Below are 23,852 nucleotides of genomic sequence, written 5' to 3'. Positions count from 1 at the left end.
ATACCCTCTCCTGTACATCCTTACTACAACCCCCAAATACCCTCATCACCATGTGCAAAGATCTGTACCCTTTATTTACAATCATACTTATGTGATTACCCCAATGAAGATCTTTCCTGACATTGAGACCTAGGTACTTACAATGATTCCCAAAGGGAACTTTCAACCCATCAGCGCAGTAATTAAAACTGAGAGGACTTTTCCTAATTGAAATTAAACACAATGTGCACATATGTGTTAAAGGTTACAATTTGTCATAATTTTCTTTTGGTACATCATTTTTTTTTTTTTTTTTTTTTTTTTTTACCAGTCCTTGGCAAGTGTGCTGATGCATTGTGTTTGTTCAGTACAGTTCATCAGGTGGTACCTAGGACGGGTCATTCCGCAGAGACGGCAGATAAATTCTTCGTTTGGGGCGTAAAATCTGGTGGTTAGGCATATTTTCCCATGGAATCCGTGGACACCGAAGTGTGTGTATACATGGCGTAGTTTGTAGTTTGGGCCCTTCCATTCACTGTTCTTCATTACTTCAGTTTTGTAGAAACCTTCAGGTGTCTGCTGGGCTTTCTGTTGCCTTTCTTCAAGGACGGCAGTCGATGCGGCGGTGTCTGGTAGCCCGAACATTTGTTTGATGTCTTCCAGAAAGAATGTTTCGTCTGCCATTCGATTCCCTGTAAAATTTGAGATCTATAGGATCCATTTCAAGTACCTGGCCTTTATATTTTCAATTCTTTTCATGTTTGCAACAGTTAGTTTGTGCCATATTAATTGTATCCCATACGTAACTACCGTGGCCAACTTTAAGCTTGAACAGTGCCATTGCAGTGTTCACTGAGAGGTTCTGCGGCTTGGGGATCTCGTACATTGCTTTGATTGCTTTTTCCTTTATGTGCAGTGTAAAGGTTGAGCCTGTGGTCTGCAATGTGATACCCAGGTTTTTAAATGATGACACGATCTCGGGTTGTTCATTTCTGTTACGGAAAATGTCATATGTTGCCAGTTTTCCTCCCCTTCTAAATTTCATAACTTTTGTCTTAGCACTGTTGATGGTTAACGAGTTTTTATCCGCTCATGCTCTGAGGTTATTGAATGCAGTCTGTATATACGTAGGATCCCTGGATATCAGCGCCATGTCATCTGCGTACATTATTAGTTTGACCCTTTTGGTCTCCAGTATGTTTATGATGTTGGATGTCATCAGGTTTTATAGTGTACCCGATGCATTTACTGGACGTATTAAAAATGGCGCCTACGGAAGGTAGAGGCCAGACAAGGCAAAGAAATATATAATAGGATATCGATATTGATGTATGCTAGGAGGCCATGACTAACTTAAACCTACCACTATGAAGGACGTGTACAATGGTGTAGAATCGATAGAATTGTTTTTTAAAAAAATAAGAAGGATCAAACAGATTATTATAAAAACCGACTTAAAAAATTGACGTGGTGAAGACAAGACGTTCCGAACATTACTCTCAGAAATAAGCGAGATTGGCAATATTTAGCGTGAAGTATTAAGCTGAGAAGAAGGAAATATTGAGCGAATCGAATAGATAAACGTCGTAATACTATAAAAAAGGAATAAAATCCTGAAGCTTTTAAAAAAATACGTCCAGATACTTAGACGCAAAGTCGTTTGATTGAGACGTGAGAGCTCGACATTGAGCCACATTTAGTGAAAATAATCGCAAGGAAAACCTAAAATAAGAAGCAATCACCATAAAATATAAATATTCTACGCAGAACCATGACGAATTTATATTTTTCAGAATCAACACGTATTGTCTACTGTGTTGCTGAACAGATGATGGCTTGCTAAATCGGCATAGACCAACCTGGAGGGAGATATCTTGGCCGTTAAAACCACCCGACCCGTGTGGAGGAGGTCACTCTACCTGAGATACCAGTGGTGGAGATCCTGACCAGTTCCCGATCCAAGGACTACGACCACACCTAGGAGCAACTAAGGCCCGAGATATTGAATGGCGAGCTAAGTAATAGTATTAAGTAGCATAATTTCTTATGTAGAGTATTACCAGTATATACAATAGATCTGAATAGCCTAAGCGTGAGATAATTAAGTGTGCTGTGAATATGAGAAAGTGCAGTGTGAAATATTTAAGACGATATTTTATCACGGAATGGTAACGTGTTTACTACATTATTTTATCCAAGGATGAAGTAAGTAAGTAATATGTAAGTAATATGTTTTATTTATCCTGGCAAAGTTAGGGATGTACTCCCTTTCTTACACTTAACCAGTCTTAACCTAGAACACTTAATAATAACTACTGATGACAATAATATGATAATACGGACAATAGTAACAGTAATACCATTAACAAAAGTAACCACACTTAAAAAAAACAAATATATCATGTCATCTATATAATATAAATCGTATGTAAAGTGCAGAATATAATTATGAATAATGAGTACTAAGAGTATAATTATGAATAATGAGTACTAAGAATATAGCTATGAATAATGAATACTAAGAATATAATTATGAATAATGAGTACTAAGAATATCATTATGAATAATGAGTACTATAACAACTACTTAAGAAAAAGTTTAGAAAATATATACATTTCTACAGTACACCGAAATATCGCCTTCAGTTGAGAGGTGAAGAGAAGGATTAGTAAGAAGTAGAAGAAGAGGAAGAAGAAGAATATCTGTGAAAGGAAGAGGGAAATGATGATGAAGAGGCGGTAGGAGTAGGTGTTTTCAGGTCATAATTTGATGATTCATGCATGTTTACCTAGTATTTCGACACAGGCATGTTTAAAAGCTAAGCTGCTGGACATGCTTCTGACGTCCACTGGTAAGAGATTCCATTGTCGGGCTGCGGTAATGGTGAATGACTTCGTGTAGATTGCTGTTCTGTGTACAGGAAGGGATAAACACATGGTGCTGCAGGATCGAGTATTTTTGTTATGGTCTGTGGAGAGGAGCTTCATTCGATCACGGAGATAGGCTGGTTGAGAACTTTTAAGAATAGTATGCAAGAAGCAAAGAGTATGAAGTGTGCGTCGTTCTTGCAGGCGAAGCCACCCGAGCCGCGTGTAAGACGGTGTGACATGGTCAGCGTAACGAAGTCCACAGATAAATCTTACACAGGCATTCTGAGCGCACTGTAATTTCCTTCCCCAGTCTACTCCTAGGTTGTTGTAAACTATGTCGCAATAATCAAAATGAGGTAATACGAGTGATTCAACAAGAATTTTCTTTAGTTTAAAAGGGAAAGTTAATTTGAATTTACTGAGACAGCGCAGTGTTCCGTATATTTTCCTACACACAGATATAGTTTGGGCAGACCAGGACAGATGTTCGTCAAATATTATGCCAAGATTTCTTACATTATGGCTATATTGTATGGGAGTACCACTTATGGACAACTGTGGTAACGCTGTTCGATTGAGCTTGCAAAGTAATTTAGGGTAACCAATAATTATTGCCTGGGATTTTGATGGGTTTAATTTTAAACCGTGATTTCTGGCCCATATATCTATGGTCATCAAGTCTTCATTCAAGTGACGTGTTTCTGTGTGTAGGTTTTCGGGTTTGCTGTGTATATATATCTGTAGGTCATCAGCGTATAAGTGGTATTTACAGTGTTTTAATCCGGAAGATATGCCATTTATATACAAAGAGAAAAATAGGGGGCCCAGTACAGATCCTTGTTGTATTCCTACGTCGACCATACGCCAATTTGAATATTCATTGTTGATAAGTACACACTGCTGGCGACCGGTGAGATAGGATCTGATCCACTGGAGCGCACTCGCGGAGAAATTTAAACTATTTAATTTGGATATAAGTATGTCCCTGTCAACAGTATCGAAAGCTTTACTAAAGTCCAATAACGCTAGAACTGTCAGTTGTTTGTTGTCCATAGCTTGCCTTATGTCATCAGTCACATGTGTTAATGCACTGCAGGTGCTGTGTTTCGGTCTAAAACCGGACTGGTGGATATCAAGAAGATTGTGTTGAATAAGATAGTCGGTAATTTGCTTGTGAACTATGAATTCTAAAACTTTTGACAATATGCATAAGATGCTAATCGGCCGATAGTCACCGACGTCCTTCGCAAGTCTTATTTTTGGAAGCGGGCGAACTATGGCCATTTTCCATATTTCCGGATAAGTCCCCTGTTGCAGAGTAATTAAAAATATTCACCAATGGATAAATGATGTGGTGGAGAATTTTCATGAGCATTTCATGGCCTATATTATCTACGCCCCTAGCCCTGGTCTTGATGCGTTTTATTGAGTCAATCACTTCTTGCGGTGTGACGTGACTGAAGTAAAATTGATCTCTCTGTGGAGATGGCGTATTATCATATGTATTAATAGTTTTCTCCTTTACGACCGGATTAATTCCCGTTGGCGAGATGATATGGTCGTTTAATTCATCTACGTTAACATTTAGTTCATCGTTAGATTTCTGGTTATTGATACCAAAATATTTCATAGATTTCCACATCGTCGCAGGGCGTACGTCAGGTCTAATCAAGTTATGGGCGTAACGTAGTCTAGCGCTTCGAATTTTAGAGGTCGTTTTATTACGCAGTGTTTTATAAGTCTGGTGGTTCACTTCCGTTGGGTAGTGCTTGTATCGTCTATGAGCAGCGTCTCGTTTAGCCATTAAGTGGCGAATTTCGTCATTTATCCACGGCTTAGGAGCTCTGGAACCTTTTCCCGTACACACTGGGGCGTGCCGATCGTAGAGTTGCGTTACTAGGTTATTAAATGTTGAGACCATTTCCTGTAGATTATTGGCACGATTTATCTCCATCCATGGCACGGAAAGAGCATCTTCTTCTAATTTATCTGCGTCAATTCGTCTGAGGTCCCTGAATGATAATATTTTCGACCTTGGTTTCGGAGTATGTAATTGGTAGGGCAGGTAGATTATGTCATGTCCAGATAGCCCCGGGGCTGATGTCTGCCCATGTTGCAGGACTTTCGCTGAATTGTTTGTTATTATTAGATCGAGAAGGGTGTGACTGCTATTAGTGTGGTGGGTTGGTCCGAGAGGTAAAATTGTCATGTTACATGCTTCGAAAATGTTACGAAACTGTCGAGTTGAAGCTGCGGTACTGTCTAACAAATTTGTGTTGAAGTCGCCCATTACAATAACGTGTTCATAGTCTGGCAGAAGGTTTAGTATTTCAGTCTCAAGGTCGGTCAAATACCCTACTTTCGGAGGCTTGTAAACTACTCCTAGCAAGCATTTCGTTCTAGACAGTGTTATCTCTATAAACAAAAACTCTGGTTTACGTTCATACTGTGAAGGTGAATGGCTAATTACTTGAGGGTTGAGGTCTCTGGCAACATAAGCAGCCACCCCCCCACCGCCTTTCCCCTCGCGGTCATTTCGTAGAAGGACGTACCCGTCTATGTCAACAGCTGAACTGGGGCATTTGCTGCTCAGCCACGTTTCAGACATAAGAATTGCATGGAACTGGCGCGTAGAAAACAGGTTATGCATTTCATCCATGCGCGTTTGGGAGAGCAAAGACTGCACATTACAGTGGCAAACATTAAGAGCTCTTGGAAATTGGTCCACGGTTTCCTTCAAGATAGTAGCGGCTGAAATAGGACCTGGGTTTGCTGTAGCACCTATGTGAGTGAAGGGAGCGGTTAACGGAAGAGGGGAGCAAGGGGATGGAATTAAAGGAATGCGCTTAGACCTGCTGTCGTCAGAAGCATGCCCTTGTTGTGTTAAAAGGTATGCCAACTTCGGAACAGAAAATTAAAACTAAAACAGTACTAACGGGAGGACTACGGTTAAATACAGTTCAAGCAATACTGATCACTGGAGAAATAAAAGACAGTGCAAAGCTAATAACAATGACAGAACGCACTACAAACAGATTATACAAGGTAAATCACACAAATGAATCTAATTTTAAATTAGAGGGTTCTAACTAGCGATGTTATACTTGGAAAACAGATACCTGATATAGTAAAAGATGTGATAGGAAGTGTGTTATGGGAGATTGATGAATGGGAGGGAGGAGAGAGAAAGAAAGAGAGAGAGAGAGAGAGAGAGAGAGAGAGGAGAAAGAGAAAGTGAAACTTAACTGTAGTGAATTCCTACTATGAAAGCAAGGGAAGACAATATTTCGGTACTCACATTAAAAGCGAATGTAGTTCTGTACTGATGTGGTGATGTTTGCAGATTACAATCTAGGAATATCACACATGCGGTTGATACGACGCCTTGTACCATCTGCCAACTTAATTATGATATCCCCGTGATCAGTCCAAGTGTTCCTTAGTCCATGAACAGTGATGGCTGCCTTCAGAATTGCTAGACGAGTTGCAGTCAAGTCTTCTCGTATCGTGGTAGGTGTTCCTTTCACAGTTGGCGCTTCCGTGTGAAAACCTCTTGCCTGGAGCGGAAGGACGCGAACTTCACAATGATGGGTCGAGGTTTTCCTGGCACCTTCGGTCCTACTCTGTGGCTCCTGTCAATGTCACTTTTGGTTACCTTGGCGTCCAGTTTATTGCAGAGGCTCACAACAATGTCGTCTGTGTTCTCACCCTCACTTTCATCAATACCAAACAGACGTAAACTTGACCTCCTTTGATACTGTTCAAGGGAGTCGCACTTCGCCTCAACTTCTTCTTTGAGATTTTTTATTTCTCTTTCGCGGCACTCGAGTTTTTTGTTTAGGTCATTCACCAATTCAGCATTGAACTGGAGACTACGCTCAAGTTCTTTCACCACAATTTCCGTCACCTGTCTTGCCACTGCACTTACAATACTTTCCACGAAGCGTTCGGAGAGCACGGCCTCGTCCAGTACCTTTCTCACCGCCTGTTCGATTTCGTTGGCACCACCGCTGGCACTACCGCTGCTAGCTTTATTAGGATGACGGCCCATTTTTAATATTATGCTGATATACACAACAATATCGATTAAAAACTGGTCTCAACTTGAACCCTGGCACACGTTCCACAGATCTGCACTTTTACACACCACACACTACTTCCGTTCACCTACAAAATTCGCTTAAACGGAGAGCCGATTTACTTGCGTGCTTCCATGAGCAGAGTGAGAGGATTTAAAAATACGACATAGTGTAACAGCTGTTTTCAAAGAATCCCGGTTAGTTAGAAAGATCCACGAGTGATGTAGTAGTAGTCAAACCCAGTTACGTCACAGAGGGACGCATGTTGAATTGGTTAAATTAAGTTACCATACTCTTTGCTGTGTGACTTTATTGAAAGGAAAGAAACTGAATTTGGGGTTATATATGGAATTGTATAACAAAAAAATGCGTTTTGAGGAACGAGTTCTGCGCTAATGATGAGATACATATCGTTGTGTTTAATTAATATTGGAGGTTAAACGCGGTAATTGTGAATGTTAAAAGAATTAAATATGGGTTGAATTCAAGGTTAATAGTAAGATAATGGAAGTGTGTATAGTATTTTAATTGATATATTGCGCAGATTAACAGGAAGTAAAGCGTATATGATATATTTTATGTGCGATGTTGGAGCACATGTAATGCGATTACAGAATATAAGTATGCCCCAGGGAGGAACCATAGCAAGGTATGGACAATAATAATACGTATATTTTAATGAAGTGTGAAAGTGGTTTGACAATAATAACAACCGGTGATGGGTAAATGAATACATGATTATATCATATTCTGAATGAATGGAAATTGCATGGAAGAACAAGCTGGTATGCAAGTAGTATGATAATGTAGTGTTAAAATATCCTTGTGTAGGCATTAGCACACCTATATATGATAAATGCTTATTGGCTGTATGTATATCGAGCTGGAATACGATACATAAGAAATTATTTAGCTAGAGTAGGGAAATTATTTGACATTTACGTAGGATATCATCGATGTTTTGTTAATATGAAATATTATTAGAGCAAATACTTAGTTAGGAGCCGTAATTTAAGTGGCAGTTGGACCGAGAAACTTAGTGCGTCATTCAATATTTCATTTTCTTCACTGACGTCTGCACCAACGAACTCAGATAATTTTCAATGTAACTTAGGTCACTGATATTTATATTCAGAATACATTATTCAAATTCAGGTCATTTCTGCGGTAACTTGAACAGTGTTGTGGTTGTATTTTTCGATGAAGGTATATAATTAACACCGGGAGTGATGAAATAATTTATTGATATACCGAACTTTGACCGTGATCTGAAGACTGTGATGTAATATACTTAAGTGACCAAATGTAATTTTTAAAGGGAAGATAATTCATTTCAGGAATACGTGACCTAGAATATTAAGATGTAAACTTAGTTTAGGAATTAGGCAGCGCTGACCTTAAATATTTGATTCACTAATTAAAATATTTATTTATTAGATTGATAATTGAAAGCTTATGAACCATATCTGACATTAACCATTTCTTTTGCGAATCTTGACAATTTAATAAATGTGTTTCTTGATTAGTTTTTTATATAATGAAGTGAGTTTTCATTAATACTGGTAATCAATAGTTGTACTTAGTAAGTAAGATCCTCGTTGTGCAAACATATATTAATTTTAAGGTTGACTGAACTTTACGTTCACGAAAACTACTACTGGGCGTTGAGTTACGTAATTCTGAACCGCGTATGATACCGTTATTTCTCTTCGAACACACGTTAAACTAGACATAGAAAAATTAACCATTTTTCTGGAGGCATGGATACCCTGAGATATATATATATAACTGACTAGTTGGGAATTACTGTGGTTACCCTGACCCATAGGGTGCAGTAAAATTTGTTCGCCCAACGTGGCGCAACAACATAAGACAGAGGCATCGGAAAAGGTCGCAAATTAAATGGTTCAATAGTATAGGGCTTATTGGGTCTCCTTGCAGGACTCCTCGTCTGCGTTAGGGCGGGCATGGTGGAGGTTCCATTGTAGATTTCCACCTGGTTTGCGTTAAGTATATGGCCTTTATTATCTCCCGTTCGTGATGCAAGTCGGGTAGTGCTTTCTCAAGTTTTTGTATTTTTCTGTCAATGCTGTCACATGCTTTTGCGTAGTCGATGAAAATGGCGTACAGTGGGCTGGCTGTTTGTGTTAGTGTGCTGTCTATTTCAACTATGATTTCTTCGATGGCCTGTAAGGTCGATTTGCCTTTCATGAACCCGTACTGGCTTGGTGGTATCTCTCGTGCTATTCTTGGTCGTATGCGATGTAGTATGATCTTTGAGAAGAGCTTGAAGATATTACACTCCAGTGCTATCCCCCTGTATGAACTGGGGTCGTTCTTGCTGCCTTTTCCTTTGTATAGCGTGATTACTTTTGCCTTTCTCCATATGCTGGGTATTGTTTTTCTTTTCATGCATTCATTAAATACCGGAGTCAGTGGATCTATGATGTCTGTCAGTGTTCTTTTTAGGTGTTCATTGTGAATCCCATCCGGGCCTGCAGACTGACTGAGTCCATTACACATTTCTTCACTTCGTCTGTTGTGATAGGTTGTACTGTGTGTATGGGTATGTCCTTTATTTATAATTCATACGATGTTTTATTTCCGAATAGTTCCTGGAAATGTTCCGTCTATTGCTGCTGTTTGACTGCAGAATTTTTAGATGCAGTTTTGTTTAAGTATCCTGTAGGGTTTTTCCTCTGCTTCATCGATCAGCTTTCTCTCTTCCTTTTGACTATAGTTTTTTTTTTGTTCCGTATTAGCTCTTTGTATTTCCTTCTTATTTCTGCATACTTCTGGAGGTAGTATTGGTTGTTTCTGGATCTGGCTTCATGTAGGGATTTCAGTGTAATTTGCCTTGCCTTGTAGCATTTGCTACTGAACCATCTTTTAGCTATTCTTTGGTTGTGTGGTTTGGCTGTTGATGACAAAAGAATGTTTTGTAGTATAGTCATGGCTTCGCCTAGATTTCCTTGTTCTATTTTTTCCTTTATTTCCGGTATTGCTTCCTTTTCCGCCTTCCAGAGCTCCTCATCTATGTTCCTGGAGTGTCCTACTTGTGTTTCTGGGTGTTCTATATGCTTTTCCGTATTCAGTTGGAAATAGGTTTGAACTGGCATATGCTTTCTGATTGTGTTGGAGCCAACCCTTTGTTCCACTTCTTCAATCCCTTCGTTGCTGATAAATACCAGGTCATTCGTGCTCTTCCCGTTATGCGCAATGTATGTATACTTCAATTCCGAGTTGACTAGTCTTAGGCCGTAGTCTGTTAGGAAATCAATTACGCTGTCCGTCTTCGTACATCTTTTGTCGATTTGGCAGTTGAAGTCACCGGTTACCATTAAAGATTTGTTGGCATTAAATGCTTCAATGGCTTCACCAAGGCTGTCGATTATATTTTCGGCACATGTGCTTGGTTTGAAGTAGGCTACTATTATATTGATGAGTTTAGTTGATACTGCCATTGTCGCCAGTAGTGAGTTCATAGTTGGAGTAATTTAATTCTTGACTTGTCATGAAACCGTCATTGAAAGAAACTAAAGAACTGATATTTTTGAAGAATTCAATTGAAGATTCTTTTTTTGAATTTTCAGGACTTACAGGAAAGACTGAACTGTAGATATTTAATAGCCATTATGAGTGTTGGAAGACATTGATATTGGAGATCTCCAGTAATATGTTTGTTGTAACCCATTTTTTGTATCACATTGTAGTTGCCACGTGGAGGCTTCGATCACAAAATCGTCGAGTTTCAGAATCGAAACCTCTAAAATATATTTCCCACATTACCATATATGGTGCTGTAATGCTATTGGCGAAAACAACACTAAATTGTATTTAAAGTTTAAAACTTCATCACTGAATCGTATTGAATAATTACAATGCTAAAAAGAGAAAGATGTTCCACCTATTCAATACAATAAAATTGTTGCACGAATTAATGTAGCAACATATTTAATATGTTACGGGACCGGTTTTGACATATGTCCATGTCATCATCAGCCGACACAAAAATGGCAAGAAGTCAACTCAATTGTAACACTTACGACATTTTTCTTGAATTAAAAATAGGAGTTCATGTACAGGTTCTTGCTCTTGCAAGAGTGCTCAAGAACCTCTACATGAACTTCTAATTCAAGAGTCATAAGTGTTACAATTGTGTTGACTTCTTGCCATTTTTGTGTTGGCTGATGATGACATGGACATATGTCGAAACCGGTCCCATAACATCTAAACTAATATTATAAAGAGGAAAAATTTGTTTATTTGTAACGAATAGGTTCAAAAACTACTGAAACGATTTTAAAAATTCTTACTTCACCTATAGAAAGTTACATTGCCAGTGAGTAACATGGGCTATATTTTATTTTCAAAACAATTCGAGGTGGGGAGCACGGGGGGGTGGGGGGGGGAGTTATAAAAATAATAGGCTAATACAGGCAAAATATCGAATTTGTTGTACAAGGACGAGACAAAGCTCAATTTAATCCTCTTGACGCAAAGAACAAAACTCTGTAAGCCCTATGGGCCCTAAAACCAACCATTACGGAGATACTGGCACCACACTACCCCTACTCTAGGAATCAGATAAAGTAATGAACTGCCGTAACCATGGCAACGTCAGCTCCAGGATTCTACAGCAGCGAAATTATCTACAATAAATCACAAAAACCTAACATGTTACAGACATGAAAACTGATATTTGGAATCCCTTTTAAAAATAAAAACACACAAATTCGTTTTCAGAAAATCCACTTAAGGGGGGTGGGGGTGTGTGAAAAGAAGTGAGGAAGGAGTTGAATTATTTATATGAGGATACATATATCTCAAAAAATGAAGATGTTACAGACTTTAAAATTGGTACTTGGAATCTCCTTTAAAAATGAACACACTCTTTTTGGAAAATCCACTGAAGGGTGTGAAAAGAATAAAAAAGTGGGTGAATTTTAAAAATGAGTATCTTCTTCTTCTTCTACTATCGCTTTACCCACACCCGTGGGGTTGCGGGTGCGAACTGTGTCGCACATGTGGATTTGACCCTGTTTTATGGCTGGATGCCCTTCCTCACGGCAAACATATGTGTAGGGATGTAATCTATAATTCTATACTAACATTATAAAGAGAAAAAATTTGTATATTTGTTTGTAATGGATAGACTCAAAAACTACTGAACCGATTTTAAAAATGACTTCACCTATAGAAAGCTACATTGCCAGTAAGTAACATGGGCTGTATTTTATTTTCAAAACCATTCGATGGGGGGAGGGGGGGGAGGGCGACGGGGGATATATAAAAACATTAAAATAATAGGTTTTAAGCACCTTGATGCAAAGAACAAAACTCTGTAAACTCTTCGGGCCCAAAAACCATGTTTTAAGGCCCTAAAACCAACTGTTATGAAGATATTGGAACCACACTACCCTACTCTAGGAATCGGATAAAGAAACGAACGGCCATAACGGCAACGTCAGCTCCAGGATTCTACAGCAGCTACGTTTGGGCACAGCTACCAAACAAAATTGATACACATATGACTTACTATCTGGAAAAAATAAACTGTTGTGTAAGACGCTCACAGCACTCCTTTCGACTAGGATGGAAAGGGAGTGAAGTATAAAAATAATAGTCCCGGAGATCTCCGTAGTACAGCGACCAGCAGTTGCCAATGGGCCTCCGTTTTTACGTACTGGCTTAGGTTTTAGCATTTTGCGGAGTCTGTTACCTATAGTTTAAACTATTTTCTATCAAATCATGGAGTAGTAGGATCACTAATGTTATTAGTGCTAATATGTTTGTCCACTTTTACGATCATTGTAATCATGAAAACAACCTATATACTGTACACAATTGTCAGCCCATGACTTGAAAAAGTTTCTCAACATTTATACTCAGATTCATTGCATGATGTGCGACATTAGTGACAAGCCCTGAGATTTATAATTCTCGATAATTATAGTAGTTTCTTTTATGCATCACATATTTCCTTGATCATTTGTAATAGTTACAAAATGTCAGATCAAACAAATACATTCAATAATATTTATATTTGTGGTACTATCTAGCGGAAGTATACTTACACTAAACCTGCAGCTTTGTGAAGGGAGCAGGTATATCTAGGTGGGAATGAAGGAAAAACATGGTAGCAAAAGATCTTAGAGGTCAACGATAATTAGGAACTAATATTTAGAGGCCCCCATGAAGAAAAGAAGAAGATACACTATAATTCCAAACATGACAAATAATTTATACGTACTTAAGTAAATACACCAGTGATATAAATATCTAATGAAGTCACACACACCGATATTATGAGTAACTAAAGCCAGTTTCTGATAACCTGTACAAAGATCGGGTACTTCTGCCAGTATTAAATATGTTGCAACATTAATTCGTGCAACAATATTATTGTATTGAATAGGTGGAACATCTTTCTCTTTTTAGCATTGTAATAAATTGTATTGGTGAAACTTCGGGTCGAATCATAGGTAGCTTCCCTGATTGGCTGAGTATTTCTCAATTTCCGGCCTTTTGGCTCCTTAGCAGGGGCAAGGTCTGTTCAGCGTCTTTGGTTTTCGTATGGCTCCAGTCATCCCGGGATAAGCATGTTTTCTTTTCTCAAGTGTTAATTTCAAATGTAAATTCATTTGTTCGGTGTTTACCTTAGACCCTGGTTCTCACCGTTTTGGTTTTGTAATGCCTTAGTTCGTCAGCAAGGCATGTCCTTCGTTTTGGAGGCAATTCCTTTTATGTAAATGTAAATTTTAATTTTTCCTTCCGAGTTGCCTCCAGTAATACTGCATCAATTTAGTGTACACCTGTTGAGCTATTCATCCCTCACTGATGTGTATTAGGAGAGAACTGCATCTCTAAAGGCCTCTGCGCTAAATTTAAATTTCTGATTTTTCTTTCTCTGTAAACTCTTTTTGATTTGCCTTGTAAGATGTTTGTAATTATGTGATATTCCCTGTTAAATTTTCCTTGTAAATTTAATCGTCGAAGTTATGCTCACCTTCTTAAATGTAATTGTAATATTGTGCATTTCATTTTCTGAAGAACCACCGATAGGAACCTCGTGGTTCGATTTAACCTTTTCTTAATTGATAATGTTATCCTTTTAATTAGTGTTCTTTATACCTTGTTTAAATTCTATATGTTGAGTAAATGAGACTAAAAGTTAAGGCTCTCACGTTTCTTTCCCTACAACGTCACGAAAGATCTCGTCCTCTGTAGGGTTTCCCGGCCTGCTTCCCAAACATCCTTTCTCTAGTCATGTTGGTTATCCTGCGTAGCCATGTGTTGTTGAAATTTAAAATGTTTTTCCTGGTGTATCATAGGCTGACGTTATTCTTTCAGGTTTGTTATTTTGGATTATTAAATCATTACATGTTTTATATGTACCTTTTATTATGTGCTCTCTTTCTGTAAAAGGGGGGGGTGGGGTGTTTACAGCCATTGTGGTCTGTGTTTTTAGGACCGTCCTCACTGGTTGAAGGTGCGGCTTCACGAAGCAGCTTACCCCTCCCTCGGGTCGTCCTCTCCTTCCCTGTCTTGCTAAAATGTGCGCACCATAGAATTTGTCAATTCCGCTTCTTCAATGGTGAAGGTCTTTGTGAGCGTCACGATGTTGTATGTGTCCCATTTGGTGCTTGTGCCTATGGATAGTAGTGATTTCAGGCCTTCCGCATAGTCTTTGTGTTCGTGCTGTCAGTTCCCGCCGTGGAGTCTGCGTGGTCTGCAGATGGTATGCCGGCATAGTTCCTGCTAATGGGGCTGTTTGGTTTCCTAGTGGAACTCGTAGGGGCAAAAAGTCACCCTTTTGGGCCAAAAATTTGGGTTGTCTATCGTTTCCTTTTTGGTGAATGGGACTGCGATTCTGAAGGATTTGTTCTGTCGTCTTGAACTTAAGGGTGTGATCTCTCGTATGTCTTCTACGCCACCTTCTATCAGATGATTCCTAATGTCTTCTTCGGTAGTATTGTTGTCAAGTCTCCCTATGTAGAACCACGCCATTTGTTCTGCGGCTCTCAGGTTACTGGTTTCCTTGCCTGTTCCTTTCCCTAGTTGTCAGCGTTTGAATCCAGTACTTGTGTCGTGAGTATTAGTTGCTCCCCTTAACATTATAACGGCCTGATCGGTATCATCATGATGATGGTTGAGAGAGCTGGGTTGCTGGTGTGTTGCGTTGTGTGTTTGGGTCACCTCCGAATACAATGGTTGATGCTCCTCTGTGTTTTGGGTAGTTTTAACTGTTTGGTTGTTCTGATCTGTCAGAATTTCTGATTGTTTTACTTGTACTTCAAGCATGAGAGCTAGTTTATTTAATAGGGTTTCGCTGAGTGAGTCAATAGTAGTCCTTAGTTCAGTCATCTCATTCCTCATTTCTGAGCATATTTCCTTGTTTTCTAAGATAGCGAGTCTTGTTTCGTCTTCTTCGGGTGGTGCTGTTTTTATGCCGTATGTAACGAGTTGGTGCCTAAATTTTGGGCAGAACCAGAAAAAGTAGTTGTTCTTGGTTTTCAGCACATTACAAGCTGACACAGAAATACCCATGCATTCCACGTGGTATCGTGTCTTGCAGTTAAAATTGCATGTGATTATCTTTTCTTCTCTCAGTTGTGAGTTGCATTCCTCACGTGTTGTTATCGGTCTTGTGTGGCATTGCAAGAAATCAGCTTCACTTTCCGCATCAAATTCTATTCACAGAGACTTACAATAATAAAAATCCTCCACCTTTTGATACTTTTATTTGCTTTTTTAGCAAATTAATTAATTACAAACAGTACATGTTTTGTTCTTATTTAAGAACATCTTCAGCTGTTATATCACTCAGATGAATTACTAAGTTTTTAAGTACATTATTATCAGGTACCTTGTTCCCCTTAAAAACTACTTAAATATAAATTGAATTAAAATGAAATTGAAAAATGTGGTGGTTAAATGGGTTAGTGAAATGAGATGGAATGGATACACTTATAGATAGCCTACTTTAAAAACTATTTCTATTCATTTGAATAGTTGTTAAAAAGTTTCCAGTACTGTTACATTAAAATATTCTGCTTGTCTTCCAGTGAAAAGTTTTTGATAAAATGTATGACTCCTTGACACTGTTCTAAATATTGTTGAGTGTTCACTTCTTTCACTCCTTCCAAGTTGTCTTAATATATCTTAAATTGGGTTAATTGCGGAACCTTGAAGCTGATTGCCGTTTGCTAATTATGAAGGGGGCTTTCTCATATTCTGAAATGTAATAAAATGGGGATTTGCTTTATGATGAAAATGTGTCTTTACAAGGAAACTTAGTGTATAAAATGGTTTCATACATTACTGTTGTCAAAATCCTACGTTTCAAGCAGCCTTACATCTTGTGTAATAATGATGTGTGTGTTCTAATGCTTGTTCCTCCTTTGGGGGAGGCAAGGCTGTGGAGAGGGGAGGAGGCGTGTCACTTACAGTCACGGCTTCGGCTTTGGAAGGAGTGGGGTGAGTGGATGTACGAGATGGCGGAGGCTCGTTCTTATTCTTCCTTTTTTTGTCTGTGTTGTTTATTTTGCCAATGTTTCAAGATTTGACAATATCCCTTCGAATAAAGGGTTCCTGTTGTCAATTATATCATTCAGGTTATTGTCCTGATTACTTTTTTGTTCTAATATATAAATTTTCTAATGTAATTAGAAGAGCTCTTTTGTTTATTTTGCGTAATATTGTCAAATCCTGCTCTATAGTTGTGAACTGATGTCCGGTTGTACTCATGTTGGCCCATCGCGGAAATTATTTTGTGCCTTTCAGCATTGACATGTTCTAAGTATCTTACCATAAAACTTCGCCATGTTTTCTCAACATAAGTTTTTCACATCGATGACATTTCAATTTGTAAACTCCTGATTCTGAATGTTTGTTTTTCCTAGGGAATTAACGCTATTGTAATTAAAGAATTTTTGCTTTGAATTATTACTGGTTGAAGACGCAATCTTAAAGTTATGTTTTCTGAACAATTCATTACTGTATATAAGTTAGGATTGCTGTACGTAAACTTGGTGTATTTATCCTTTTTTTATTTCTGGTGTTAGATTAGTGTGAAACTTCTGTTTGAATTATCTAATTATTTTGTTTACCACAATTAGCCCAAAGCTATTGTACTGGGTTTGTTTACGGATAAAGAGCAGTTCTTTTTCTCGTTCCGTGTGTGTGTGAGGGGTATATTAACCCGATGAGTGGTACGCCCGCCTATAGACGGGCTGACGCGGCCAGTCCACCAGTGCTACGCCCGTCTATAGTCGGTGCGCGAGAATTTTACTTTTTTTGACTTTCGCGGTTCACTTTCGAGTGCGAATTTGATCTCTCACATGTTCTGCCATCTGTTAGGCAATATGTAGAACTAACTGATCAGAGATTATAGCTTCGGGAAGTAACTTACAGAGCTTTTTGTAGACGTCTGTGGAGTTCATCTGTGATGTAAACAAACATGGCAAACAACAACAATTTAGTTGCTCTTTCAGTGATGTTATTTCGGATCACAGAATCTTTCAGTTATTAACGACAGCAGAAAGCGGTGATGGAGATAATCATTTTAAGGAATTGTTAAGCGTCATTTTAAGGAACTGTTAAGCGATTTTGAAAGTGAGAGTGAGAGAGAGTGCCGAAAATATTATATGTGAGAGAGAAGCAGAGCCTCCTTTTAAACGAAAGAAGAAAAACACTGAGTACAAAAGGTATGTTATCGCTAATTTTGTGGCGGATGGATTACTTTTCTTCACCAGAGTTTCAGGTAACTGTGACAGGCTCCGAGGGCCAAGTAGTGTTTGATGACAGCCCAAAAATCATTGATTTTTTAGAAACTTTTGTGCCAGTGGTGTAGGTAGTTGAACAAATTGGCATCACAAACAACCAGTAGAAAACATTTAACTATCACCACATTCCAGGTGTGGAAAGTACTTTAAAATATCAACTTATATACTTCTACATGTACTGCTTGCGTACAGATTTTAGGAAATAATATTATTTTGGGCTCTTTTCTTTGTATAAAGATAATGCACGCATAGGAACATAAGTGTAATTTTGTTTTCTCTCCTACAAATTTTTTTACATACGAATGAAAAAACTCAGCAATGAGGTACTAAACAGTCAACTGGTAACTCAGCACTTAAAAGGTTAAATGCTCTATATATGTAACTGTAGTAAGCCAACCTTTTTTGTGATTCTGGATGCAATAAGTAGTTCTTTATTGTAATAGGAGTAAAAGTGGGTTTTCTGTGTATCTTGAAAACAAACTCCTCCTTATACAATACAATACAATACAATCAGCCATTTCAATCATTAAAATGATGTGGCCTCTTTAAGTCGTGGGTATAGGTAGGCCTTCAACAGTCTTCTCCAAGTAGAACGGTCTTGGGCAGATCTCATCCAAGTGGTACCAGCGATCTTCTTGATATCTTTGTCCCATCTGTCCGGTGGTCTTCCTCTAGGCCTTCGATGTTCTCTCGGACTCCACTCCAGCACTAGTTTTGTCCATCTATCATCATTTCTTCGTGCAACATGGCCAGCCCACTGCCATTTTAAGGAGCGTACTCTCTCTAAGATGTCTTTAACCTTTGTAACAGACCGGATGTCATCAGCTCTTTTCCTATCTTTCTTTGTATAGCCTAGCATTGACCTTTCCATGGCTCTCTGCGCGGTCCGAAGTTTCCCTTTTGTGAATTCGTTCAGAGTCCAAGTCTCACAGCCATAAGTCAGCACAGGAAGGATGCATTGGTCAAATACTGTTTTCTTCAGATTTGCTGGCATTTTTGATCTTAATACTGAAGAATTCCTTCCAAATGCTTGCCATCCGAGCTTGATGCGCCTATAGATTTCTGGTCTTATATCACCTGTCATATTTATAATCTGGCCAAGGTAGATGTAATCACTGACCTCTTCTAATGGCATGTTCTTAATATTCACATTTCCAGCTTGAACCCATTCGTTGGACATAACTTTTGTTTTGGAAAGGTTTATGCTTAGGCCAATCAACTGACATTCTAATGCAAGATCTGTAATTAAGGTCTGGAGCTCTTCGAAGTCGTTTGCCAGTAAAGCAATATCATCTGCAAATCTCAAGTTATTTAGCCTTTTCCCATTAATTCTAATTCCCTTTTCTTCCCAGCTCAGCTTAGACATAGCCATCTCTAGGACCGCTGAGAATAGTTTCGGGGAGATGGGATCACCTTGTTTGACACCTCTGTTGATGGGGAATTCTGGGGTTGATTTACCGATATTAACGAAAGCTGAAGAAGTCTCATAGATATTGTTGAGCACTTGGATGTAAGCTGCTTCCACTCCTTGCTCATGTAAAGCTTGCATGACAGCTGTATGGCTGACAGAGTCAAATGCCTTTTCAAAATCAACAAAGGCAATGCAGAGAGGCAAATGATATTCATTTGCTCTGCTTATCACTTCTCTTACAGTCAGTATGTGGTCTATTGTGCTAAAATTACTACGGAAACCTGCTTGTTCAATAGGTTGGGCTGAGTCAAGGATGAAACTGATTCGATTTAACAAGATCTTTGTAAAAAGTTTATACAAAATAGAGAGCAAGCTGATAGGACGATAATTTTTGATACTGTGAATATTTCCTTTCTTATGTATCAGTATGATCTTTGCTTTGTTCCATGATGTTGGAATTGAAGCCGAGTGCACACAGGAAGTGAATATTTTTGCCAAGTGATTTATTGTCTCCTCCCCTGTGAGTTTCAGGATGTCCACACAAAGCTCATCATCACCCGGCGCAGTTCCCTTTTTCATACTATCTAAAGCACACTTGACTTCCGAAGGGAGAATATCTGGAACATTAGAAATATCATTTAGTTTAGGTCCATTCAGGGCTTCCTTTGGTTTGCTATACAGATTGCAATAAAAGTCTCTGATGAATTTCAAAACTTCCTCCTTTTCAGTAATTCGACCATCATTTCCATCTAGAGCAATTAGCTGCTTTTTACCGATTATGAGTTTTCGTTTGGCTGTCTTGAAACTCGTCTTGCTCTCTAAGCTTGTTCTTAAAGTGTCTTCCCTGAATTTCTGTAAGTCAGTTTTCATTTCTCTTCGTACTGCCTTACATATTTCAGAATATTCTATCATGTCACGATCAGTCTGAATTTTCTTTTCTCTCCTTCGCTTTAGCAGGGTTTTAGTTTTGTCACTGAATTTCTTTGGTTGGTCACTTTCCTTACATATGCCCCCGATTTCTTGAGCACACGAAACAATCATTTCTGCTAGATCTTCAGCCTTTGTTACATGGTACTTACTTTGAAGAGCTGCCCGGAATGATTCCGAATTGTTTTCTAGGTTTTTGAGATTGATTCTGTTGCTCTTCCTTCTTATGAGTTTGTTCCTTTCATATCTTACATTAAGTTCAACTCTTGCTCTCACAAGACGGTGATCACTCCCAGTGCTGAATCGGTTTAACACTGATACGTCTTTTACAATATGCGGTCTATTCGACAGAATAAAGTCAATCTCATTTTTTACACTGAAGTTAGGGCTCCTCCACGTCCATTTTCGTTCAGGATGTTTCTTAAAGAATGTATTCATGATGGACATATTGGTGTATTCAGCAAACTGGACTAATCTCTCACCTCTATCATTTCGGTCATCAATTCCATATTTACCCACCACAGTGTCACCTTGTTTCTTGGTACCGACTTTTGCATTAAAGTCTCCAATAACCATCTGGAAGTGGCAATCACTTCCCTTTTTGCAGGTGTTATCAAGGCTTTCATAAAAGGACTCAATTTCTTCGTCTGGATGGCTTGAAGTGGGAGCATACACCTGAACGATCTGCAATTTGTATTTATTCGACAACTTAAGGACCATTCGAGCTACTCTGCTGGAAGATCCTTCTAAAATTGATACTCTATCAGCAATGTTCTTGTTAATTAAAAAGCCAACTCCATTGAATTTCCCTTCCGGATCACCACAAAAATAGAACAAGTTGCCAGATTTCAAACGGAAACAGTCTTCCCCTTTACGGCGCACTTCGCTTAAACCAACAATACTCCAGTTGATTTTTGTAAGTTCTTTCTCGATCTCTTCTAGTCTGTCATTGCCTAATAGAGAACGACAGTTGTATGTACAGATCTGGAATATCTGTGAATTCTTTCCAACATTTCTTAATGCTTCGGACATCAAAGTTGCACCCACCCGGAGATCCGACTGTGGGGCTAATTTACCTCCGGAAGATTTAACGTTAATGCCACTCATCATGATTGACTTAAAGGGTATGAAGCATAATCACCACGCCTGCTTCAATGACGGATTGGTGATCCTCCCGCACTGATCGGCTCGCCGACCCAGTTTCCCGCTGGGGTTGGATACCCAACCTTCCACTGGGTAAGGCCCTTATCCCGTGTTATATTTATGTCTAAAAAATTTATGGAACCTTCTTTTTCTTCTTCTACTGTAAACTTTACTCTAGAAACCAATGTATTTAATTTATTGAGGATATTATCAGTTGTTCATTCTACAATCTATTACTACAAGTGTCGTCTACAAAGCGTATCTATAAATTGAGAACCTCTATTTGTCTATTTTTCGAGATAATCTAGATAAATATTGGCTAAAATGCCCGAAGCGGGAGTTCCCATAGGAAGACCTTCCTGTCTATATATCTTCTTAATGAAAGTGAAATAACTGTGTTTCGTAACAAATTTGAGTATATTAATGAAATCTTCTATTTCTGGTAGGCTGAGTTGCTTGTGTTCTATTAGATTCTTCCTAATAATTTTTATTGTTTCAACCACTGGAATATTTGTATACATGTCCTTGATGTCAAAGGAGCATGTTACTTGATAATGTGTTAGTTTAAAATTCTTAAGTACTTTGCAAAAATCTACAGAAATTTTTTGGTGTTTTGTTGTAAAAAAGTAATGATTGGTTAGGAATGTATGTATTGCGATGTTTTATAAGTAGGACTGCTGCAGAAGTTTATAACTGGTCTTATGTGTATTCCTTCTTTATGTAACTTGGGTAAGGCCCTTGCAGTTGGAAGACCGGGATTCATATTAATCAGTTTCTGGACATCTTGTTCACTTAAAATGAAGGTTGTGTTTTTTTTAAGTATTGTTTTCAACCTTTTCTGAGTACTAATCATAGGGTCTCGATCTATTTCTGAAAAAGTGCTATCGCTGAAAAAAAATTTTGTTTTCATAATATATTCCTCCTTATCTAAATTGTTTCCCCCCTTATCAACTTTGCTAATTACTATTTCTTCTGGTTTTATTTTACGTGATAAACTTAAAGTGGGTTTATTTCTACTATGGGAAACTTTTAAGCCTTTTACAAGGTATGGAATTTTCTTTCTTACCTCGTTACTCTGCCTGCTGTCATTTCTTGATAGATACAGTACTCTTGCATCCATCTCTTGGCACAGGCCAGAGTAAAGTTTAGCTTCCACTGAAGTCCCAGTCTCATCCATGGCTGTGACAATATGGAAGCTGCTGGGGTATGGCTGGTGCTGATTAATGACATTCAGAGCACAACCAGTGTGTCTGAGTGTCATGAAAGGGGTTGCTCATAGGGTTAGTTGTGCTACAACAGCACTGTCTGGCCCAGTGAGGAAAGCAATGGCAAACTACCCCACTCCTCATCTTCCCTAGTACGCCTCATTTTGGTACTGCCATTGGTTTTTGTGGTTTCCCTATAACTGCATAGCCTTTGGTGATGCTATTCGAGGATCCGACCAGCCTCTGGGCTGATGACCTAACAGACACCTCGTGTCTGACGTCATTTTGAACTTGGTTGGGGAGTTTTTGTATAGCCGTTTTGACTTCTGCAATGGTGGTTTTTTGCTCTTTTTCTTTGTTCTTTCCTATCCAATTGAAATTAGGGTCTTGACTTAGCGTTTTCTTTTCCTCCTCACTGAGATTGACTTTAGAAATGTTCTTAATGGGAGAGGGGTATTCATTATAATCTGTTTCTGAATTTAAAGAGTTGAGCCTTGCCCATTTGTTCATTTGACTTGGCATTTTTTAACGATAATAATTTATTATTAAGGGTTTATTGTTTTTTGCTTAAAATGATATCCATTTGTTTATGGGCGAATCTTTGAAAAGAATCCCACTCCAAGGGCAACAGTTGTGTTGGACGTTGGAGATGTGCCAAATACATTTTACCATTGAGAAATGCTTTCTTCCTATTTTATTTCGTTTTTTTAGCCATATTCGATTAATTCTTTTTTGTGTATCATAGTGGTACCTAAAGGGTGCGTGTTTCTTTTGGGTTCTTAAATAAGAACAAAATAGGTACCGTTTGTAATTAATTAATTAATTTGCTAAAAAGCAAATAAAAGGATCAAAATGGTGGAGAATTTTTATTATTGTAAGTCTCGTGTTTGGCATAGCCAATTCTCGTATGTTTCTCCGCATTTGTTTGTTGAGCGCCTTTGCGCAGAGCTCGTAGTAGTGGTTACCTTTCCCCTTGTGAGTATTCCAACACCAGTTCACTCTTCCTGCATCTATACTTTGTCTCTCCGGTGCGAATCAAACTTTCTTTCGCCTTCGAAGCATGTATGCAGTCTCTTACCCTTGTGATTCGCTATGTGCAACTCTTTCCAGTGTAGGCCGAACTTTCCTCCACCCTTGATGCAAGTATGCGGTCTCTTCCTCATGTGATTCACTACATGCATCTACGTTTTCTCTTTTTTGTATGCATTAAAATCTTCCACCACCCACGAAACACACGAGATTTTTCACCCCGAGTGATTCACTAAGATTTTCTCTTCAGGTGGGCGATCTGTTTGTTTCTCCTGCAGTGTTTCACTAATGTTTTCTTTTCACGTGGGTGATCTGTTTCTCGTCTTACTTAACCTCACTAATTTCACCTCGGCCGTCTCTAGATTTTGATCTTGTATTTACCTTTATACACTGTTATTTACTATTAATTGATTATTTATAT

The 23,852-nt window shown here is 38.5% G+C and overlaps 1 protein-coding gene across 1 annotated transcript in view; it reads right to left on the bottom strand.

Annotated features, from left to right (window-relative positions):
• Positions 1–23,852, bottom strand: part of Rpt4 (Regulatory particle triple-A ATPase 4) — a 139,795-nt gene that overhangs the window by 94,785 nt on the left and 21,158 nt on the right. The gene's annotated exons all lie outside the window — the stretch shown is intronic.

This window comes from Anabrus simplex, chromosome 7 (assembly GCF_040414725.1).
Source record: "Anabrus simplex isolate iqAnaSimp1 chromosome 7, ASM4041472v1, whole genome shotgun sequence".
NCBI lineage: Eukaryota > Metazoa > Arthropoda > Insecta > Orthoptera > Tettigoniidae > Anabrus > Anabrus simplex.
The sequence above is the reverse complement of the archived record's forward strand: the minus strand, read 5'-3'. Positions and strand labels throughout refer to the sequence as shown.